The 19,505-nt window shown below is 55.5% G+C and overlaps 1 protein-coding gene across 1 annotated transcript in view; it reads right to left on the reverse strand.

Annotated features, from left to right (window-relative positions):
* The window catches only part of PLPPR1 (phospholipid phosphatase related 1), a 414,536-nt gene extending 403,057 nt beyond the window's left edge, over window positions 1-11,479 (reverse strand). The window contains exon 1 of the mRNA XM_049796153.1: window positions 11,149-11,479. The gene's annotated coding sequence lies outside the window, so the exon portion shown is untranslated. The remainder of the gene's footprint in view (window positions 1-11,148) is intronic.
* Window positions 11,480-19,505: the final 8,026 nt, after the last annotated feature.

Raw genomic sequence — 19,505 nt, forward strand, 5'->3', positions numbered from 1 at the left:
CAGCGAGCGACCACGGCCTCTCTCCCTCTTGCAGCGCGCGACACCCTTTGGCAGTGCCGGCGCCAGCGAGGGGGAGCAGCTCCTCATCCTCAGCTGTCCCCGAACTGCCGCGGAGCGCGAACATGGCCACGGAGACGGAGTGGAGCTGCCCCATCTGCCGCGATGCTCGAGACGACGTCTCTTACGCCATGCCCTGTCGCCACCAGTTCTGCCTGGGCTGCATCCTGCGTTGGACAGAGGTGAAACCAGACTGTCCGCTCTGCAGAAGACCAGTAGAGAATGTCAGGTTTTCTGTGCTGGGAGAAGACAACTATCTACACTGTGACGTCCAGCACCGTGAAGAGCAGCCAGATGCCAGCAGCCAGGCAGGCAGCGCTACCGGCCCCCTGCCTGAAAACAGGCCCCGGCACCCTGCGGCGTCCCCTCTACCGTCTCCGCAGCAGATACCGTCCCCAGCTGAGCTGGAGGCTGCAGAGCTGGAGGACGTGGGTGGCCTCCTGCCTGCGGTCTGGGCGTATCTCTTCCAAAGACGGCAGCATCTCCTCGATCCCGTGCTGCCCTGGCTGCGCCAGGAACTGGAGGCAATATATGGGGGCCGGTGGTGGGAGGCAAGGACTGCAGAGAGCAGCATCCTGCACGCCCTGTGCGTCCACGGTCCGGACGAAGAGGTCATGCTCCAGACGCTGGAGCCTCTCCTTGGGCACTATACACCATTAGTGGTCTATGGCATCATGGGCATCATTGAGTGTCAGTGCAGCGAGGAGGCCTGGAGGCTGCTGTGCCCTCATGCTGCCGGGGAGGAGGACAACAGCCCTGCGGCCAGCTCCATCTCCGCCAGCTCCAGCTCCACCGGCTCCCAGGAGGGGACTCCCACCCCTCACCCGAGCTCCTCCGGCAGCCCGTCAGGGGCAGAGCAGGAGCAGCCCCAGGAGGAGCCGGGGCAGGAGGCGGCGGCAGGTCCCTCTGCCCAGGGCTGCAGCCGCAGCCCCTCCGCTCCCGGCTGGGGCAGGGACCGCTCGCCCGGGGGGCCCCGGCGCCCCGCAAAGAGGAGGGCCCGCGGCCCCCAGGACTCTCCCCGGCCCTGCAAGAGGCCGCCTCGCCGGCGGCGGCACTAGCAGGGCCCCAGCGATGGTGTCCGCGCAGAAAAGGAAATAAATGCCTGTTTCCCTGGCACTCGGCGTCTCTGGGTGCTGCTTTCTGCCCCTTCTCCTGCTGCCTCTTCCCTTTCCCCCGCGCCCCACCGTGGGTGGCACCAGCCTGCTGGGGGGCACGGCCATGGGCCCCCGGAGCCCCGGGGCCACGAAACCCCAGCAAATCCTGCTGCAGCCGCAGTGCAGCAGATGCCGAGGGCAGAGCGGGCAGGAGGGGAAGCTGGTTTCGTCGCAGGTCGACGGGGACCGACCTGGGCGTCAACCCCGGTCTCTGTTGGCAGCCCCCAGTGCCCCCGCCCAGTCCCAGTGCTGTGAGGGGCATCCCGAGCTCTGCCTGGCTGGAAGGAGCATCCTCGGAGCCCCGGCCCGCGCTGCGGGCTGTCTGTCGGTGTGGGGGCAGCCAGGAGGGGTCCCCCCACCCCGGGTGTGCCTGAGGGGACCGGCAGGGGCTTCCTCTCCCAGCTGGGCCAGCCTGCGGCTGGAGCACTCCCACCGCGGGCAGGAGGGCTGTGCAGACAGGGGTGCTGACAGAGCTCTCCTCCGGGGGCAGCTGGCCAGCATGAAGGCAGAATTCTTGTGGGGAAGAAGATCCTTGTGTCTCGTTTTACAGGCTGAGCTTCCTATCCCCTTCCGAGTCGGTTCAGTCCGACCCTTTGCCAACCTCTCTTTCCCGTGATGGGAATTCATCCGCCCTTTCAAAGCAGCTCTGCTTGAGAGAGCAGAGGTCTGGCTTGCGGCGCGTAGTTGCGCTGCAGTCCTTAGGAGATCACTTGCTGCGGTCCTTACCCGCCTTCCTGTCAGACAATTGCAGGTGAAAGACCGAAACTTTGGCAGCTGTGAAGGTGGCCCGACGAGAAGGCAGTTAGGGGCAAAATAACGGAAATTATTTTTGCGTCGGCAGGCCTGGTACCAGGCGGGCGAAACAAGGACCCTACAAGATCTGACAATAGCTCAGCTGGCAATCAGGGAGGGCAAAGCGCAATAAAGGAAGAGGTAGAAACATCAAAGGAAGGAAAGGACTACCTACAGACGTTGAAGGTAGCACAGAAAAGAGTAAACGGGTAAAACAGTGAAAAAATAAATGTAGGCTGATATTGAAAGCAAAAAAATCTCCCGAGCTTGCGTTCTGTTACTGCCAATAAAAGGAGCTGGGATGAGCTATGACCTTGCCGCCTCCAGCGCTCCTCTCGGCACCCCACAGAGTGTGACAAAGCAGGACCCTCTCCAAGGTGGGTAGAGGTTTGTCCCGCTGGCGGTGGCGGTGGCGGTGGCTGTGCCCGGGGGTTCCCGTACGTGCGCGCAGAGCTCAGTTTCGGTCGTCTTTGGAAGCAGGGAAGAAGCCAGGTGTGGAAGGGAGTGCCCGGCCAAGGAACGGGCTGGGCTGAAAAATCCTGAAAAAGGCCTCTCGTGTTCAAGAGCCGCTGGCAGCACCGCTTCTTCAGCGCTCCCGTCCGGCGAGCTGGTGTCTTGGAGGAGCAAGCGTGGGAGCCACGTTCCCGGCCGCAGACGGGCTGTGGGTTTGTGCCGGTGTAATTGTGGAGAGCTGTCACAAGAGGGTGCAGAGAGCTGGTCTTCCTACTGCGGGCTTCAGCAGCGGCCCGTTACAGGGCACTAGCAATGACGGCAGCGTGCTCCTTTGTCTGATGGCTTCTCTCCCCGAAACAGCCTTCCGAACGCTGCTTTGAAACGCTGCTTTTTCCTTCCTCCTTGGGCTGTGCCTTGGCATTCAGAGGAGCCCAGCTGCTTGCACAGGAGGCGTGAGAACACAGACCCGTAGACAGAATGTGCCTGTCCGTAGATCTCGTCCCAGCACGGGCGGTGCGGAGCAGCAGTTCCCGGGCTGAGCGGGCGTTTACCCCTGGGACATGCTTTGTCAGCTCTCTGCCTGTGTCTCTGAGACACTCGGGTTTAGGAGAGGGGCGACCTGAAACCCAGAGGCAGGGATTGGTTCTGGCAGAGGAAAGGCTTTCTTAACGTCACCCTCTAGCTACACTCGAACCCACCCTCCCCCTCCCGCGGGGCCCTGAACTGCGTGGGAACAACTTCTCGCTGGGTTTTCGGGAATGCAGGAGCGACTGGTCTCAGCATAGGCGAGACCTGAGAGTCAGAGCCTCTTCCATAGCTCTCTTGATTCTGCGTTGCCAGCCGAGGACCGGATGGACGCTCCGGCTTCAACGTCTCTGTTTTGCGCCCCAAAATTACAGACCAAACAGGCGATCTCGAAACACCCTGCTGCTGGGGACACTCCTTCAGTTTCTCCCTTCTTGGCCACAACCGGCGTCTCCTCTCTAGAGCAGCACTCCCAGCAGGGCCAGAAACTCGGAAAGCACTGGCACCACCAGGCAGCGGCATCAATCACCCCCCCTCTCCAGGCTGCAGGGCAGCGGCACTGTGTCCGGACTGGACTCTAAGTCCTTGCCAAGACTCCTCCAGCTCACGGCGGGTGCCTTTGCCAAACCATCGCTGCCTCAGTGGCCATCAGCTGCACAGCGGAAAAAACGAGAACGGGGACCACCGTGCTGCATCCCACAGCTCTGGTTTCCCAGAAAAACATCAAAGCTTGCTGGAAAAACAGTGAGCCAAGACTCTTCCAGGACAAAATGCAAAATGATGCACTTCATAAGCACTGTGTTTCGGGTAAGAGGGCAGTGGGAGAAGCAGAAAAGTTCCGGCAACAGCAAAATACTCCAAAGAATATTAGCTGTGAACACTACTTAATTCTACAAAGTCAAAATTAATTCTTTTTGTCAGTATGAAATGGGGAGTGAGAACACGTTCACCAAAAAGGCTGTGGTGGGGTAACCCTGGCCAGGTGCCCACCAAAGCCGTTCTATCACTCCCCCCGCCTCAGCTGGACAGGGGAGAGAAAATGTAACAAAGGGCTCGTGGGTCGAGATAAGGACGGGGAGAGATCACTCAACCAATTACCGTCACGGGCAGAACAGACTCAACCTGGGGAAAATTAACTTCATTTACTGCCAGTCATCCGCCAGACTAGGGTAAGGAGGAATACACCCAAATCTTAAAACACCTTCCCCCACCCCTCCCTCCTTCCCGGGCACAGCTTCACTCCCAGATTCTCTACCTACACCCGCCCAGCGGTGCAGGGGGACGGGGAATGGGGGTTACGGTCAGTTCATCACACGTTGTCTCTGCCGCTTCATCTTCTTCAGGGGCAGGACTCCTCACACTCTTCCCCTGCTCCAGCACGGGGTCCCTCGCACGGGGGACAGTTCACAAATTTCTCTGGTGTGGGTCTTTCCCACAGGCTGCAGTTCTTCACAAACTGCTGCGGCGTGCGTCCCTTCCACGGGCTGCAGTCCCTCAGGCACAGACTGCTCCAGCGTGGGTCCCCCGTGGGGTCACGAGTCCTGCCAGAAAACCTGCTCCAGCGTGGGCTCCTCTCTCCACGGGACCGCAGGTCCTGCCAGGAGCCTGCTCCAGCGTGGGCTTCCCACGGGATCACAGCCTCCCTCTGGCAGCCACCTGCTCCGGCGTGGGGTCCTCCCCGGGCTGCAGGTGGAGATCTGCTCCACCGTGGACCTGCCTGGGCTGCAGGGGGACAGCCTGCCTCACCAGGGTCTTCCCCACGGGCTGCAGGGGAATCTCTGCTCCGGCGCCTGGAGCACCTCCTCCCCCTCCTTCTGCACTGACCTGGGCGTCTGCAGGGTTGTTTCTCTTACGTGCTCTCACTCCTCTCTCCTCTCCCCACTATCTCCTCTCACCACTATCGCTGAAGGGCTTGGCCTTGGCCAGCGGTGGGTCCGTCTTAGAGCCGGCTGGCCTTGGCTCTGTCGGACATAGGGCAAGCTTCTAGCAGCTTCTCACTGAAGCCCCCCCATAAGCCCCCTGCTACCAAAACCTTGCCACACCAACCCAATACACTCATCCATCTTATGGATCTTTCCATAACATTTGTCTTATAGACAGTGTTGATGCCAGGGCAGTACGCTCCAGCTAGGCCCACACTAGCATTTCAGAAGATCAGGATCTCGGGAAGCGGCTTCCGCACGCCTGTGCCTTTCTCTCGGTTGCACAGCAGAGGGAAGCATGAGGCCCACGGCGCGATGAACATGCCCTTCCCTCGTCCTTGGGAAACCACTGCAAAAACAGAAAAGAGATACGTTTATTAAGGACAGAACATTCTTCCCCCGTACCACGTAGAGCCCATGAAAAGGGGTGGCAAAATCAAGTATGTGAGGCAGAACATCTGTGTCCTTAATGTATGGCAAAGTTGAATCACTGGCAGTTAGTAAGTTTGTTGGGGTTTGGTTTGTTGGTTTTGGTGGGGTTTTTCTGTCCCTGTAGCGCTGTGTCTTAGGTGAGAGTTTAACTGCGTGTCGCATGACTGATCTGACGCTGAGAGGGAATAGCCGGGAAAGGAGTTTTGGTCTGCAGTAATTTCTTCCTTCACTCCCATGCTGTTAGGATTTCCTCACGTCTCACTCCTGAGGAAACCGGTAATTACAAGCTTGCCCAAATTCATCTGTACAAAGCCACTGAATGCAGTCTTTTATACACAGGAAACTAGTAGGTAAACTCCGCTATCTGCAGATATGGCTAACGTGACAGTAATCCTTGGAGTATTCCAAGAGGAATAATTCCAAGGGGAGTAATCCTTGGGCAGTTTTCCATTCCTCATACTGGAAGAAAAGTTTCCGCTTGAAGTATTGTCACAGTGCAAAAATTATATGAAAGTTCGGGAAGATGGTTTCTTGTACCAAAATGGAAGCTCCTTTTTCTTAGCATGATACACTAGTCAGGACATCAGCTGAGACATGTACAGTGAGGTAATCCTTATTTCAAAGAACAAAGCTGAAACTAGTAAGAACAGCCAGGAGAAACAGAACAAACGTGATGGAAGTAGGACTAAGAAGAGCTTTTCTGACAGGAACAATTTTTTTGCATCCAAAAGTATTCCCATCCAAAATCACCATCAGAAGTTAAGACATGAAGAAACACTTGTAAGATGAAAAACATGAAGAAAGACTTGTAAGAGTCTACGGTGAAGTAGACTCACCCCAGCATAAACAAGGAAGCCAACTCTGAACATTTCACTTCAACGTTAGCCGTTACAAGTTTTTGTTACAGATCCACTTCACGGTACCTGTAACAACATTTCTGGAGGAAAAAGGTATTCCATTTGAAAATGCCTGAGCAAGATACGTCAGCAATTTCAAATTCTGTTACTATTTTTAAGCAGCAAGTGTATTAAAGTCGACTCTCTTACAAAACCTTTTAGTTGCAACGAGTCAAGAATGACCATTGAATGACTAAAGCCAATGACCAGCGCCCATCTCCAAATTCCTGTTTCCTTACATGAAACGATCCCTCATTAATCTTCAATGTGAAAAATTGCAATGATGCAATCCCTTATTACCTGCACTGATAACATTGTATGAGAATTAGCCTTTATGGTTCTGCTGCAGGCTCCACTGGCAGGCCAGCCCCTTGGACCAAGACATGGGTGGTGTCGGGAGCGCAGAGCTCAGCCCAAAGACTCTCAGTCCCAGCTCCAGCCGGAATAAATGACTTAGGAGCAGCTGTGAGTTCGGGATACCTGGGGCCGCGGGGCTCCCCGACCTGCCAGGTCTGCAGGGACGGGACGGTCGGTCCAACACAGCACATGAAGGCGCCTGGCCCTGGAGCTCAGCGCCGGCACGGGACCCGCATCGTCCCTCGCGATGCTGGGGGGCTGGACACCAGCGGCACGGGGGACAAGGACAGCTCCTGGCAAAGGGGATATCCTGCTCCGCACCCGTAGGGGCGAAGACCCACGGCAGGGAGTGCCCCTGGGGACACCAAATAACCTTCACGATGAAAAGCACCTTTCTCGTGATAAATGACAATTTTTCTTGTCACATACACGCTATCGTAAATATAACCCTTGGTAAACCAGTACAACCGGTAGAGGGCCAGTGCTGAGCCGGGTCCGCGGGGCTCGCCAGGGTGCTGGCAGTGTCAGCAATGCTCTGCACAGAGAGAGCCATGGGAGCCCCAAGGCTGCCCCGACCCTGTCGCCCCGCGTGCTGCATCAGGGGCTTCAAGTGCTGTTGTTCCTTTGTACGAATTTATCGTGTTCCCTGTTGCTCAGCTGAGCAGGATCCCTCCAAGGACGCAAAGTCCTCTCCTGTGGCTCCCCTACCACATCCCGGGGTCTTCAGCCTGGGCAAACACACCGCAGAAGTTGTGATGGGACCCTCTCCACGTTACCCGGGATGGTGGGTGAGGATCATCCCCCCGCCTGCACATGCCTTGTGACTGCCGGTGTGAAATTCCCTGCACAGTAATCTCAGGCGCTAGTGGTCCAGTTTAAACACGGTATTTCTTATGAATGGAAAATAAAAGGAGGAGGTAAGATCAAAACAGTCTGTACTTTGCGTCTGTTCATACATCTGGCTGGAGTTAAGCTAGGAAGGTATGCTGGGTTCAGTTCCAGTCTATAAAAATACCTTACATTTTAATACGTTTTTCCTTTGGCACCTCTTTGGTCTTTTTCCAACGCTGCAAAGTGCAGGCCCAGCCAGACAGCAGATCACAGACGGTAGAAAGAAACGGCTGCATGGTTTTTTCCTGCCTCTTGTCATTTTTATACCTAGACACTGATAAACAGGCGTGTTCACAAGTGGGCACACGCTTCTGTTCTGAAGGAGATATATGCTTCTGCAGAAACTTTTCTTCCTGCTCTTCCCCATCCTTCCCAGAAAAAAAGAGGAATTAGAAAATCCAGACCCCAGCTTGGAAGTTAAAACAAGACAGATGTGCTTTTTCCTTCTACATTTTCCCACATGACTCCCTGAGGATTTCTTGTTCTCATATGGCTACCAACATTGACCTGAAAAGTTGCTAGGTGCTTTGGATGAACCACGTAACGGGAAACCTTGAGCTTTTAGAAGCATTTGTAAAGCCTCATCTTTAACCGGTATGCATCCCCAGGTTGCATTCACTGACTTAAGGAGATGTTACAGGCTATGTCACTCCCAGCACTCGACAGAGAATTAACTTCTATTTTATATTTGCAGTACAATTGGCTACACACGCTCTCGTAGCTGCTGCCTAATCTATTGAAATTTGAGGGCGAGATGCTGCTCAAATGTATTCTGAGTGGTATCCTAACCAAACAGCATCTCTCAAATAACAGACGAACTTTGTGAGCGAACGCACGTTTGCCATGGCTGGCTGAAAACCAGCATCCCTTGTTAGCACTGCAGAGCCAGCACTGTTTTGGCAGGCTGCACAGGAGGCCCCCGCTTCTCCTGCCTCCCTCAGAAAGGGGTTGACTAAGTCCAGTGCCGGGGACCTCAGCTGGGGCAGTCCTGGCTGGGTGGAGCACCGTTACCTGTGGCAGGATACGGCGATGGAAAACCCATCCTTGAGATCCTAGAGCCAATCCTGGGACTTAGCTAGTGGGACTAGCATTTGTGAAAAAGAAAACAAACGCCTATTTGCAAACTCCGAGTAGATGGAGGGAAACCTCTGAGACCCTGAGTTATTCCACGGTCTGCTCCTGGCTACACCTGGGGTGTCACACTCAGCCAAGGAGGGCTGGTACGGGGTACTTGTGAGGAAAACAGCAAAGGCTTCTGTGGTTCGCTTAGGTACCCTGTTCCGACAGCACTGAAAGGGGCAGGTGAGGGCAGCCTGCTCTTCCCGCATGAGCAGTATGACGTAGCTACTTTTAAAACAGAAGACATCCCTTTGGACCCCTGTCACATGACTGTTGATCTTGTTACGTGCGATACCCCCTTGCTTTCCATCGTGGTGAACTTCTTTAAGTGGTCTGTATGAAGGTCCTTTACTTTGTATTGCCCTTCTTCTGACCTGCCATTCCAGAACATTCCTAGCCCTGAAAAACAAAACAGAACAGAACAGAACAGAACAACACAAAACACCAAATAATAAACCCCCCAGCCAGCCATGTTTCCTGGGATGTGTCTCCGAGGAAATGAGCTATTTAATTACACGTGTGAAGAGAAGGAAAAAAGAAAGAAGGAGGCTAATGCATAGACAAAACCACAGAGGACGCACGCTCTATCAGGGCTGGGCTCACAGTATTTGACGAGTGATTCATCTGGCTCAGCAAATTCGGAAAGGCGCTGTGGGGCAAAGGCTTCAGCCACGCTTTCAAGGGGAAAACTGACAAAATGTCATGCAGCACAGAAATGTCATTTCTAAAGCACGTAGACAAGCAAAACCTTGAGTTTCCACTGTTCAGAGCTGGCATGTGCCTTCAGGTGTATCCCCAGGTGCACCTGCCAGTGGTTCTACTCCCACGGCACACGCGTACCTGCAGAGAAAGCTGATCCGAACTCGCACCACTGAGATGAAGAGCACTCAGCCTGCTGGCATGGGCAGTGTCAAGGTCAGAGCTACCCTCAGTTTTATTGCTTGCTTTGCCCTAGGAGTTGGTTGATACCCGCCAAGTATCCCTCACGCCCCACTGCAGCACTGTTGCAAATATTTTGATAAAGAAATTAAAATCTAATTATAGAAAAGAGATTGGTTTGATTAGGAAGTAGAAAATTGTGAAGCATAGGTATGGGAGTGTTAAGTTTGAAATGCAGTCATAGGAACTTAGGAACTTTAGAAAATGTACTAGGTGTAACTATAAGAATTCAAGTATTGTCTAAAATCAGTTAACCACAGAAACTTTGACAAAGATTTGTTGGTTTGTAGTGTTTTGGTTTTAAGAAACTGAGAAAGATCGTTATGGACGTTAGTTCTGTTACTTAGAAACCCCACTTTGATCAAGATTCCAGTTAGTGGAATTAGAGTAAGATTAACCAATGATTGTTTTAGTATAAGAATATTGATAAGGTGGTGTGACTGAAGGGCCAATCACTAGAAACGATCAATTTAAGAATTAACATTGAATGCATTTTTACGTAATCTAATACATGATGGCGAAAATCGTACTGCGCAGACTCGCATAAGAGAGGTCAACTATCGGACAAAGCGAGGAAGACTACGGAAGACCACCAGAGACTTCACTGCGCCTGCGCAAAGAGACATTTACATACGTTAATGTCTTAGCGGGAAGTTAATGATTATGTATCACACTGCCTGGAAATTTAGTGAATATGTGTAACAGGCGTGTATTTAACCTGCATGATTAAACCAGAGAGGTGCGCACGACAGGTGGAGCGAGCCCCTGTGTGCCCAGCGCTGCAAGAAAGGAGTGCCTGCCTCTTCACTTCTCATTGCTGTTAGGGAGTTTTATTCCGGACTCCGGTAACAGCAGGCAGCCTTCTCCCCAGCCAGCGAGCAGCTCCGCAGCCCCGCAGCCCCGCTCTCGGCCGGGGGAGCCGAGCACGGCCGGGCACCGGCGCAGCGCAAACGCGGCGCCCGCCTCCGCCGGGAACCGCCGCCCGGGGGCGGCCCGCGCCTCTCCGCCGCGCACACGGGCGGACGCCGCCGCCGGACACTGGACACCGGCCGCCGGCCGCCGGCCGGGGCGAGGGGAAGGCGCGGGGCCCCCCCGCGGACCCCGACCCAGGCGCTCCGCCGAGGTCGGGAGCGGAGCCGGCGGCCCGGGGACACCCTTGCCCGGCGGGGCGAGGGGCCGCCCGGCGCCTCCCCCCCGGACACCGACCTCCCGGCGCGCCCCTCGGCCGCCCCGCGGCGGCCCCGCACGGCCCCCCCCGGCCCCCCGGGCGCTGCCCCCGCTCGGCTGCCGGGGCGCCCCGGGGGTGCCGCAGGGGCAGAAGGCGAGCCGGCGGGGGCAGCAGGAAGGCGAGCCCGCGGGCTCCCGCGTCGCCCCGGCCCGCTGCAGCGGCGGGAGCGCGGCCGCCCCCAGGGCCGCGCCGGGCTCCGGCCGCCTCCCCGAGCCCGCTCCGCGCCCCCCCCAGCGCCGCCGGGCCGGGCCGGGCCGGGCCGGGCCGGGCCGGGGACCCCGCCGGCCGCGGGCGCCCGCGGGGCCGGCCCCCCGCCCCCCGCGGGGCCGCCCACCCACCCGGGCCCCCCTCGGACCCCCCCCGCCCCGCCCGGCCCGGCTCACCCCGCGGTGCGGCGCGGCAGCCCCGCTACGGGCGGCGGTCTCCATGCGGGCGGGCGGGCAGCGCCCGCCGGCCGGGCATCGTGGTCCGCCCTCCCTCCTCGGCGCGGCGGAGAGGGGCGGGGGCCGGGGCCGCCCTCCCCCGTCCTGCTTCGTCTCCCTTCGCCCCCTCCCGCCACCCGCTCCTTCTCCCGCGCGATGCCCGGAGGATCACCGCCGCGGCTCCTTCCCCATCGCCCGCCTCTCCTCCTCTGCCTCCCCCTCCGCCGGACCCGGCTCTCAGCCCCCCGCCCCGGCTGCGGAGCGGAGGGAGGGGACAGGCGCCGGCCGGGGAGGGGCGGGCGGGCGGAGCGGAGGGGCGGGGAGGGAGCGGGATCCCCCCGGGCACCGCCGCGGTTCCCCCCGGCCCCGGCCCCGGCCCCGGCCCCGGCCCCGGCCCCGGCCCCGGCCCCGGCCCCGGCCCCGGCCCCGGCCCCGGCCCCGGCCCCGGCCCCGGCCCCGGCCCCGGCCCCGGCGCCCTCCTTTGTGCCGCAGCCGCCGGTCCCCGGCGCTTTCCCCGCTCCCACACGCCGCGGGGGCGGGGAGCAACACGCCCCCCGCCGCCCCGGGGACGTTTCCACCCGAAATTCGGCAGCCGCCAGGCAGAGGCTGGCCGCCGTCCTGCAGCCCCCCCTCCGGCTCTTCCTCCCCCGGCCCCCGCTGCGGGGAGCTGCAGCTCCAGTGCCTGCTTGGCCCAGCATCCCCACAGGCTGGACGGCACACACACCCAGCCCCCGCCACCCCCACCCCCCCAAAAAAAAAAGGGAGCGGGGAGGGGAGGGTGAACCCAGGGAGCAAAGCGAACACACAGGGGGATGGGATCGGGGGGCCCCGTCACAGCGTTGGTGCCCCTAAGCCCGGGGATGCTCCGGGTCAGAGGACCCTCGCAGCCTGGAGCACCGGCCGCGGCAAGGGCAGCAGGGTGGGATCCAGGCCCTGGCCCCGGCCCTGGCAGCGCGGGCTGCCTCCGTCCCCCCTTGCCCCACCGTGCTCGCGCAGGGCACCGGGCAGGACCGCTGACCGAGGCCGCTGCGCAGCCCTGGGGGCCCGGACTCGGAAACGCTCCGTTGCCCCATCCACCCGGGCCGGAGCTGCCGGGCCACTCGCAACTCACGGCACCCGACTTAGCCCGTCCTCAACAACCTGCCACTCGACAGCTCAGTGAGAGCACCAAGAGAGCAGCTTGCGCTGCGTTAGGAGACTCTGCCAGGTTTGCCTCCGAGCCACGGATGTGTTAGGGGATGTGAGAACAGTGCCGCCGCGGCTCTAGGCAAGCCAAATTCCTGGCTGGCAGGGCAGGGTGACCCAGGTGACCCAGGAGCTGTCCTGCTGCGAACGACCAAGCAGCGCAGAGTGTGTCAGGTGCTCTCGCCAATATGCCTTAACCGTAACGTGGGCAAAAAAGGCGACCGCGGGCTAGAGTGAACCACGCGCACAAAATTCCTCTCTGTGGAGCACAAAATTCCTCTCTGTGGAGCAATGGAGCGTCACGCCTCAGTTGCCAAGGTAGCTGCAGAAGCGTTTCTGGGTACCTCATTACCCCCCCCATTTCACAGACAGGGAGCACAGTGCCACACAGCAGTGAGGTGACTTGCCCGAGCTCGCCAGAAAGCCCCGACCCTTTGCGTCTCACCGGCACGCACCACGGGCCGCGCAGACTGAGGAGCCCAAGCAGACCGGCAGTGTAAAGTTATCCGCTTGAGGCTGAGAAGTGTTAAGTCTTGTCTGCTGCAATGCAGAGGAAAACATTTGTCTGCCCAGAGCCCTCTTCCTTTGTAAGACATCGGGAGCACCGATGGCAGAGCCCACTGAAGCCGTCTCAGCTGTGGCAGAGAGGTATTCCTGCTCTTTGAAGCAGTGCGACAGCATGGGCAGCATTGGTCTGATCATACCCAAAGCCTGATACGCACCCAAAAGGTCAATCAAGTTAAGTTAATTTGAAGAACGACTGCTTGGACACTGACACGAAAACGTCGTCTTTGCCGCTTCACATCCCTGCAGCTTCGTCGTTTCTGTCTCGTCTCTCCTCCGTGAGTGGCATCCATCGACTGTCCTTGGCGGACGCGGAGGAGGCAGAGGGAGACTGGAACACTGACATGCCTTCCTGCTGTTGGCCCACCTTGCACCATCAGCAAGCCTAGCAGAAGCAGAGCAGGAGGGCAGGATTTGTCTTTCCTCCTGCTTTTTGGTCACAGGGGTTTCTCACCTGCTTCTCATTTCGGGGAAGCTCAGCAGGGCACGAGGTTTTCTTTCCCAGCGTGGGCGTTGCGTGGCTTGCGTGGAGCTACAGCAGCAGCAACAAGGGCTATTTTTAGCCTCAAGTAGGCCAGGCAGTTCCAGAAGACACATTAATAGGAGGAACATTTGAGAACAAAACAAGCAAACAAAGGAGAAAACAAACTGAGAATGTAAACGAGAATCCCCTTTTAGCAGAAGCACTCGCCGAACGGTGCGTCCTGCACCTCAGGGGACATGAGCCCACCCCCCGAAACCCAAGCAAATGCAACCTCTCAACAGTATGTCTTGCCTTCAGAACAATCAAAGTGTCTCGGTTTAGCGCCGCACATCTGGAATGGGATTTTTCGAGATGCCCGATTCAGCAGTTTTCAGCACGCATTCATTTCCCCGAAAAAGCATACCTAGCCTGGTGACTTAAGTAGAAATCAATCGCCGCCTTAGAGCTCGGTACACGCCTGTGTTTGGAATCGGAGTCTAGCTGGCACCCAAAGTGCGTTGAAACTGGTTGCCCAACTTGCTGGGAGAATACCTGCCATGTTTGTTAGTGAAAACCTGTGGGCAAGGTGCTGCTCCCGACGTGCAGCTCTCTGCAGTAGGCAGGAAAAAGAGGTAAGGATAGGCACTATAGAAGAAAGAGTCATTTTGTACTCCCGAAAGCAAGAAATTTTCGTTTTCAGTCAATGGGAATGTGGCCGGGGGCATGGATATCTGGCAGCTCTTTCGTCTAGTATCGGCATTGGAAGACTAGATTGCAATAATTCAGCAGTCCGTAAATCTTCACGGAAGAAGGAGCGTAACGACATTCACCACAACCGCATGTGCACCTCCCACACGGACTCACATAGCTGGTTTCTACTGGGTTTTTTTAGCTCCTGGTAGTAGTTTCTCCTCTTTCCAGAAGAAGTCCCAATACGACATCGCATGTTCTGACTCTCCTGAAGGCGTGAGTCGTTGCCCCGAAGCCTATTGCAGGACACATTCAAAGCTGTTTGCTTGCCCGAGTGTTCGGGTAGATCCAATCCAGAAATCCAGGACAATCTGTGTCACCGGAAGCTTTTAAGAGCTAAGCATGTGCAGCACAACTTACAGGCTGGAAGCAGTTTCCCCTTCATACAGAGAATCACAATGAAACTTCATGCCGCTGTCAGGAGAGATACGCCTACCAAAGTCCTACAATCATATGTTACTCCATCACGTCTTGTAGTAGGATGCTCATAGTGACAACAAAAGTGTTTTGCTATGTTTGGCATGCATCTGCTTGCTGTTGATGTCATGAGATGGTTTCCTCAAAAAGAAGAAAGAATCAGCACTTTTTGCTTCATGCCTCTCCCTCTCATTAATAAACACCTCTTTGGTGGCCCCATCTGACTTTCTTCCACACCAGTGTGAATACAGACGAGGTTTCAGATGAAGTCACGTCAGAGTTTAGTGCGTAGGAATTTGACGTAAGGCCTCGCCGTTCTCATTTGTCAATAGATTTGCCCCACTACTCTCTTCAGGGGGCAAAAGGATAGGCTTTCTGCAAAGCTTTTTGAACCCAGTGAGACTTTTAAGTGTTCCACTGACCAGAGCAGCTGCATCTAATTCATGCCCACACCTACCTGTGCACAGAGCAAGAAGATGACAACACACATACGCACAGACCAAACTGCACCTGTAGGATTTGCCTGTAAGGCATGGAGACGCAAAGTTTGCAACCAATAGAACAAAAAAGAATTTTAGGAGGTACCGGGGGGATTTTTTTAGCTAAGTACGTGCCGTCTAAGAGCACCGCGCTTACTTAATCACCTTTGCTAAGTGCCTGTCAAGCAGCAGTGACGGGTTGCCAGTCCCAGGCCCGCCGACCCCAATTTAGGCTACAGCTCTGCAAAGCACCTGAAGTTAAGCGGGTGCCCGCTGACGGCAGGTCAGGCGGCAGTCAGCTAATTTCTCAGTCAGGTGTCGCTCTGGCAAGCTGGGGCTGACGGCTACAGAGCTGCCAGTGAATTCACCCTTGGGAGGTTCCTCTCCACTATGGTTTATTTTCTCCTGCTATCTTGAAAAGACGCTACGCAGCCCTCATGGCTAGCCAGAGAGTTAGCCATACCAACTGTTACGGCGTCAGACGTTTCTGGTTGAAAATTCAGTGCGCTTATTTGCAAGTATGCCGGTTGCTGTAGTCTCACGCGCAGGGCACACTGCTGGAGTACTGCTGTCCCTTAGAATCTAGATTTGCACAGCTGCCCTAGGTCACAGATCGAAAACTCAGTTTCTCTAGGGTCTCAGGGGCCTCAGTAGGCCACCATCACCTCCAAGGACTCCCTGAGGGGGCAGGAAGGAGGCAACAGCCCTGCCCTGATGTGAAACTCCACACCAGGCGCTGGCTGGACGGCAGAGGTGCCATGAGCCCGTCTTCACGGCAGTCAGCCCGAGGGGCTTCCCGTCTCAGCTGTGCGTGCCAAATACGCCTGAGTCGAGCAGCAGCCCAAGAAGCCTCTCACGACTGATGGTGAGTGATCTGTCAAATTGCCAAAGCCCTGAAATAGGTCAGGACTGCTTTTCGCTGGACGCTGTCCGGCCAAGAAGCTCTCGACCACGGCGGTCCGGGGCGGCGTGCTGCACGGGCAGAAGACCCGGGGGGAAGAGACAGTAGCAGGGAGGCATCGAGGATTTCCTCTCACTCTTTGCAGGCTAGGCACCGCATAGCTAATTAGTCGCAGGAAAACGCACCATCTGTTTCGCCAATGTGGGATAATGGTATTCCACTTCAGCTACAGGGAAGACCGGTTTCATAAACAACACCATACCCAAACCTCCTGTAAGACGGACTCTTTTGGCCAGACGGAGTTACAACGGGAGCTGCAATTTCCCATTAAAGGCCCGGTCGGCTAAATGCAAGTGCCAGTTTCTTACCTGAGAACAAAGGGTTCAAGCATAAAGGGCAAGCTAAAGCCCACACAGAGGGCATAGACCAATTTCTAACATGTTACATTGCTACTACAGGTATGAAAATCTTTTAGCTGCCAGTGACACGGAAGAAGCCTTCACCACGCAGAAGATTCACGGGGAATGGGAACAAAGCAACCTGGCAAGAGAGGTGTGAATACAATGAGCAACGCACCCTGCAACGCCGGGAATAATCCAAATTATTCACTCTTTAAGGAGTGCGGAACCAGCTTTCTGCTTTTCAGCATCAGATTGGCGCTTTCGAGCAAAAACCCCTCTATCCGCATACACAGGCACACACACACAAGGCTGTCGATAGGGTGAGATACACCTAAGTTTGGGAAAATCATCTCGTAGCTTTATGACAGCAAATTACACTCGCATAATGAAGTGTACTGGCAGGCCAGCTCAAGCTGAGTGGGTGTAGGCAGGTAGTACGCTTCAGCAGTGACTTAGAAAGCTGTTTCCTTAGCACATGTGAAGCGTTTCTATGCCTCACATGTGGTTTTTCTAGTTTTCTTAAACTTTCTAGCACCTTCCTATTAACAAGAGAGAAGATGCTATCTCCACAGGGGTAACAACAAATTCCTAACTACTGTACAGGCAGAGATGAACAAACCAGAATTTGCACCTAAGTGGAGATGGCCTGTATTTTTTCTGGTATGGGCCTAACCCCAGCCCTCCAGCCAAACAGTCTACAATGTCTGAGAGCAAGATGTATACCGCAGCCCAGCTCTCTCCGTTGCCCTTTATCTGTTGGCTTAAAGCCTCACATCAAGACACACACTCTCTTTGGACAATGTTTGATCTCAACTTTTACATTGCTTAAACTAAATTTTTTTGGCCTGTGTACACTTCTAGTTTGTTGGGTTTTTTTCTTGTCAACTTGTTTTCTGTGGTCAGCGTTGTTAACGGTGCTGGGTAAGTCCTGCCCTAACACGCGAATCAATGGGATTCCTCCTGTGTGGGTCACTAGCAGCTGGCACATTCAGAAGAACACTTATAGCAATGGGAAAAAGTTCCCCACACATTTGTGTAAGATTCCAAGAGGTACAGACGTATCTCATTGAGTCTCTTTCCCCATCATTCGGTGAGCCTTCCTGGCCATTGGCCTCCTATGCCGGAACAGCTGTGCAATTCCCCCCACCAGAGTCCGAGTCCTTGTCCTTGTGAGCTAGGACATGCCACACGTATCTTCACGTGTTTTCATTTTACATTAGGTTTTTTCAGTCTTGTACAAACGCGTTGAACTGCACTTTCTCTTCAGGTAGCGTTCGTACTCAACGGGTTCCTGGTTTAGAACTCAAAGCTAGCCATTCCCCTTCCATCACTCCGCTTGCTTTTGAACGCTGTTTCAAAAAAAGTGTATTCCATTTTTGGAGGTTAAGCAGCCCCTGTGCCAAAAGGTAGCTGACTAATTTCAATGTATCGGTGAAATATTAAAATAAAGGGCCCTAATCTTGTGGCCTACACAAGCCATAGTTTGTACTTCAGTGGTTTTTACTTGACTGTATTTGCTCATGCTGCAGTTGCACCTTAAGTTAAAGTCCAGCAGCCCTCACGAGTCGAGCAAGTCTTTCTGGTCATGAAATCCATCGGTGTATCCCTGGACCTCTTCATCCTAGAGGGAAAGGACAAGCCACAGCTCTTCCTGAGTGCATTTTAGTCTGATCCCCCAGGATGAGCGTTTGCACACACTTACGGAGCTATTTAGACTCATGCTGCAAGACCTGCCCGAAAAATCACTCTTAGGGCTGCAAGCAAATGAGGAGAGCACTGACTGGGCTCTGGCCTCAGGTTAACCAAACGGAACAGGACATGGAAGAATGTTGGACATGACATGAGAAAACTGCTGGATGTAACAAAGAGCAGTGTGAGACGCTGACAGAAGTTAGAGATGGTGCCATGAAGGATGGCCACATCTCACAGGCAGCTAAGGGGCAGTTGTATGAGACATGGCCAAACTCCACACGTAACTGGGGCGAGTGCTAAGGACCTTATGGGAAGTACAGTCTTGAAAAGCTACCATACCCCAGTAACTGTATCAGGTATATCACATCAGACAAAGATTAGCCAGGTAACAGTCTCAGAAATATACAACTTGGTGTCTGTGGGCAAAAAGCAATTTGGGGTGGGTTGTGGATTTGGGAGGAGACTGAGGTGGACATGAGGAGGTACAAGGCTGGTGAAATGGAGGGTTAAGAAGTGGTAGAAGGGATGATAAGGTCTGCAGACGCTGTGAGCGGGGCTGTCTGGGGGTAGCCATCAGGCAGTCCTGCACTTGGGCACGGCAGCTGGAGCGAGACAGTCAGTAAAACCCGTAGCTACGCCTTCACCATACGAGCGTGGCCTGGTCCCATCCTCAGGAGGACTGGGTGGGAGTGGTCCACCCCCGTACCTGGGTAGACCAAATCGAGCATCCTTGTAACACCACGCAGGTGCCCATTTGGGGTCTGGCAGCACTGGGGGCTGCGCACAGCCCCCTAGCAGAGCTCCCACCTGCCTGTCCTTCCTCTGCTCTCTGATGCTGCTCCAGGGAAGGGCCAAGAGATTCACACCCCTGCCACCCCACCATCCATGTCCTTGCCTCCTAACCCATTTTCAGTGCCTGCCATTTCATGGTTCCAGGTCCAAGCTGTCAGTCATTTGCAGCAATGATGAAGCACGAGACTTTTAAGGACTAGGAGCAGCTTTGGAAAACCTGACCTGCTAGTGTTCGCGTCACAAAATGTTGTTAGATATATCAGCTAGTTAGATATATCAGCTGTCTTTTAAGATTTTGAGCTTGGACAGAAGGGATGTTTTTCTGTCCTATTAAACTGCCTTCATCTCAACCCAGGAGTTTTACTTTTTTTCCATTCTCTCCCCCATCCCACTGGGTGGGGGGAGTGAGCAGCGGCTGCGTGGTGCTTACTTGCCCGCTGGGGTGAAAGCATGACAGTAGTTTTTGGCTTGCGTTGGGCTGTACAGGTCTCGTGCATGGGTAGAGGAGGAGTCTGATGGAGCAGTCACTTGAATTACTGCAGATCCCCCAGTGTGCTCCTGCATTGCCTCTACATTCAGTCTTTCTGCTCCAGCTAGACGGAGAGCAAAGACGACCTAAGCCCTAAGCTCTGTTGCCGCCTGGAAAAGTTCACGGCTCCTGAAACCGAGTAAAC

The sequence above is a fragment of the Accipiter gentilis genome, chromosome Z, assembly GCF_929443795.1.
Source record: "Accipiter gentilis chromosome Z, bAccGen1.1, whole genome shotgun sequence".
In the NCBI taxonomy this organism is placed as follows: domain Eukaryota; kingdom Metazoa; phylum Chordata; class Aves; order Accipitriformes; family Accipitridae; genus Astur; species Astur gentilis.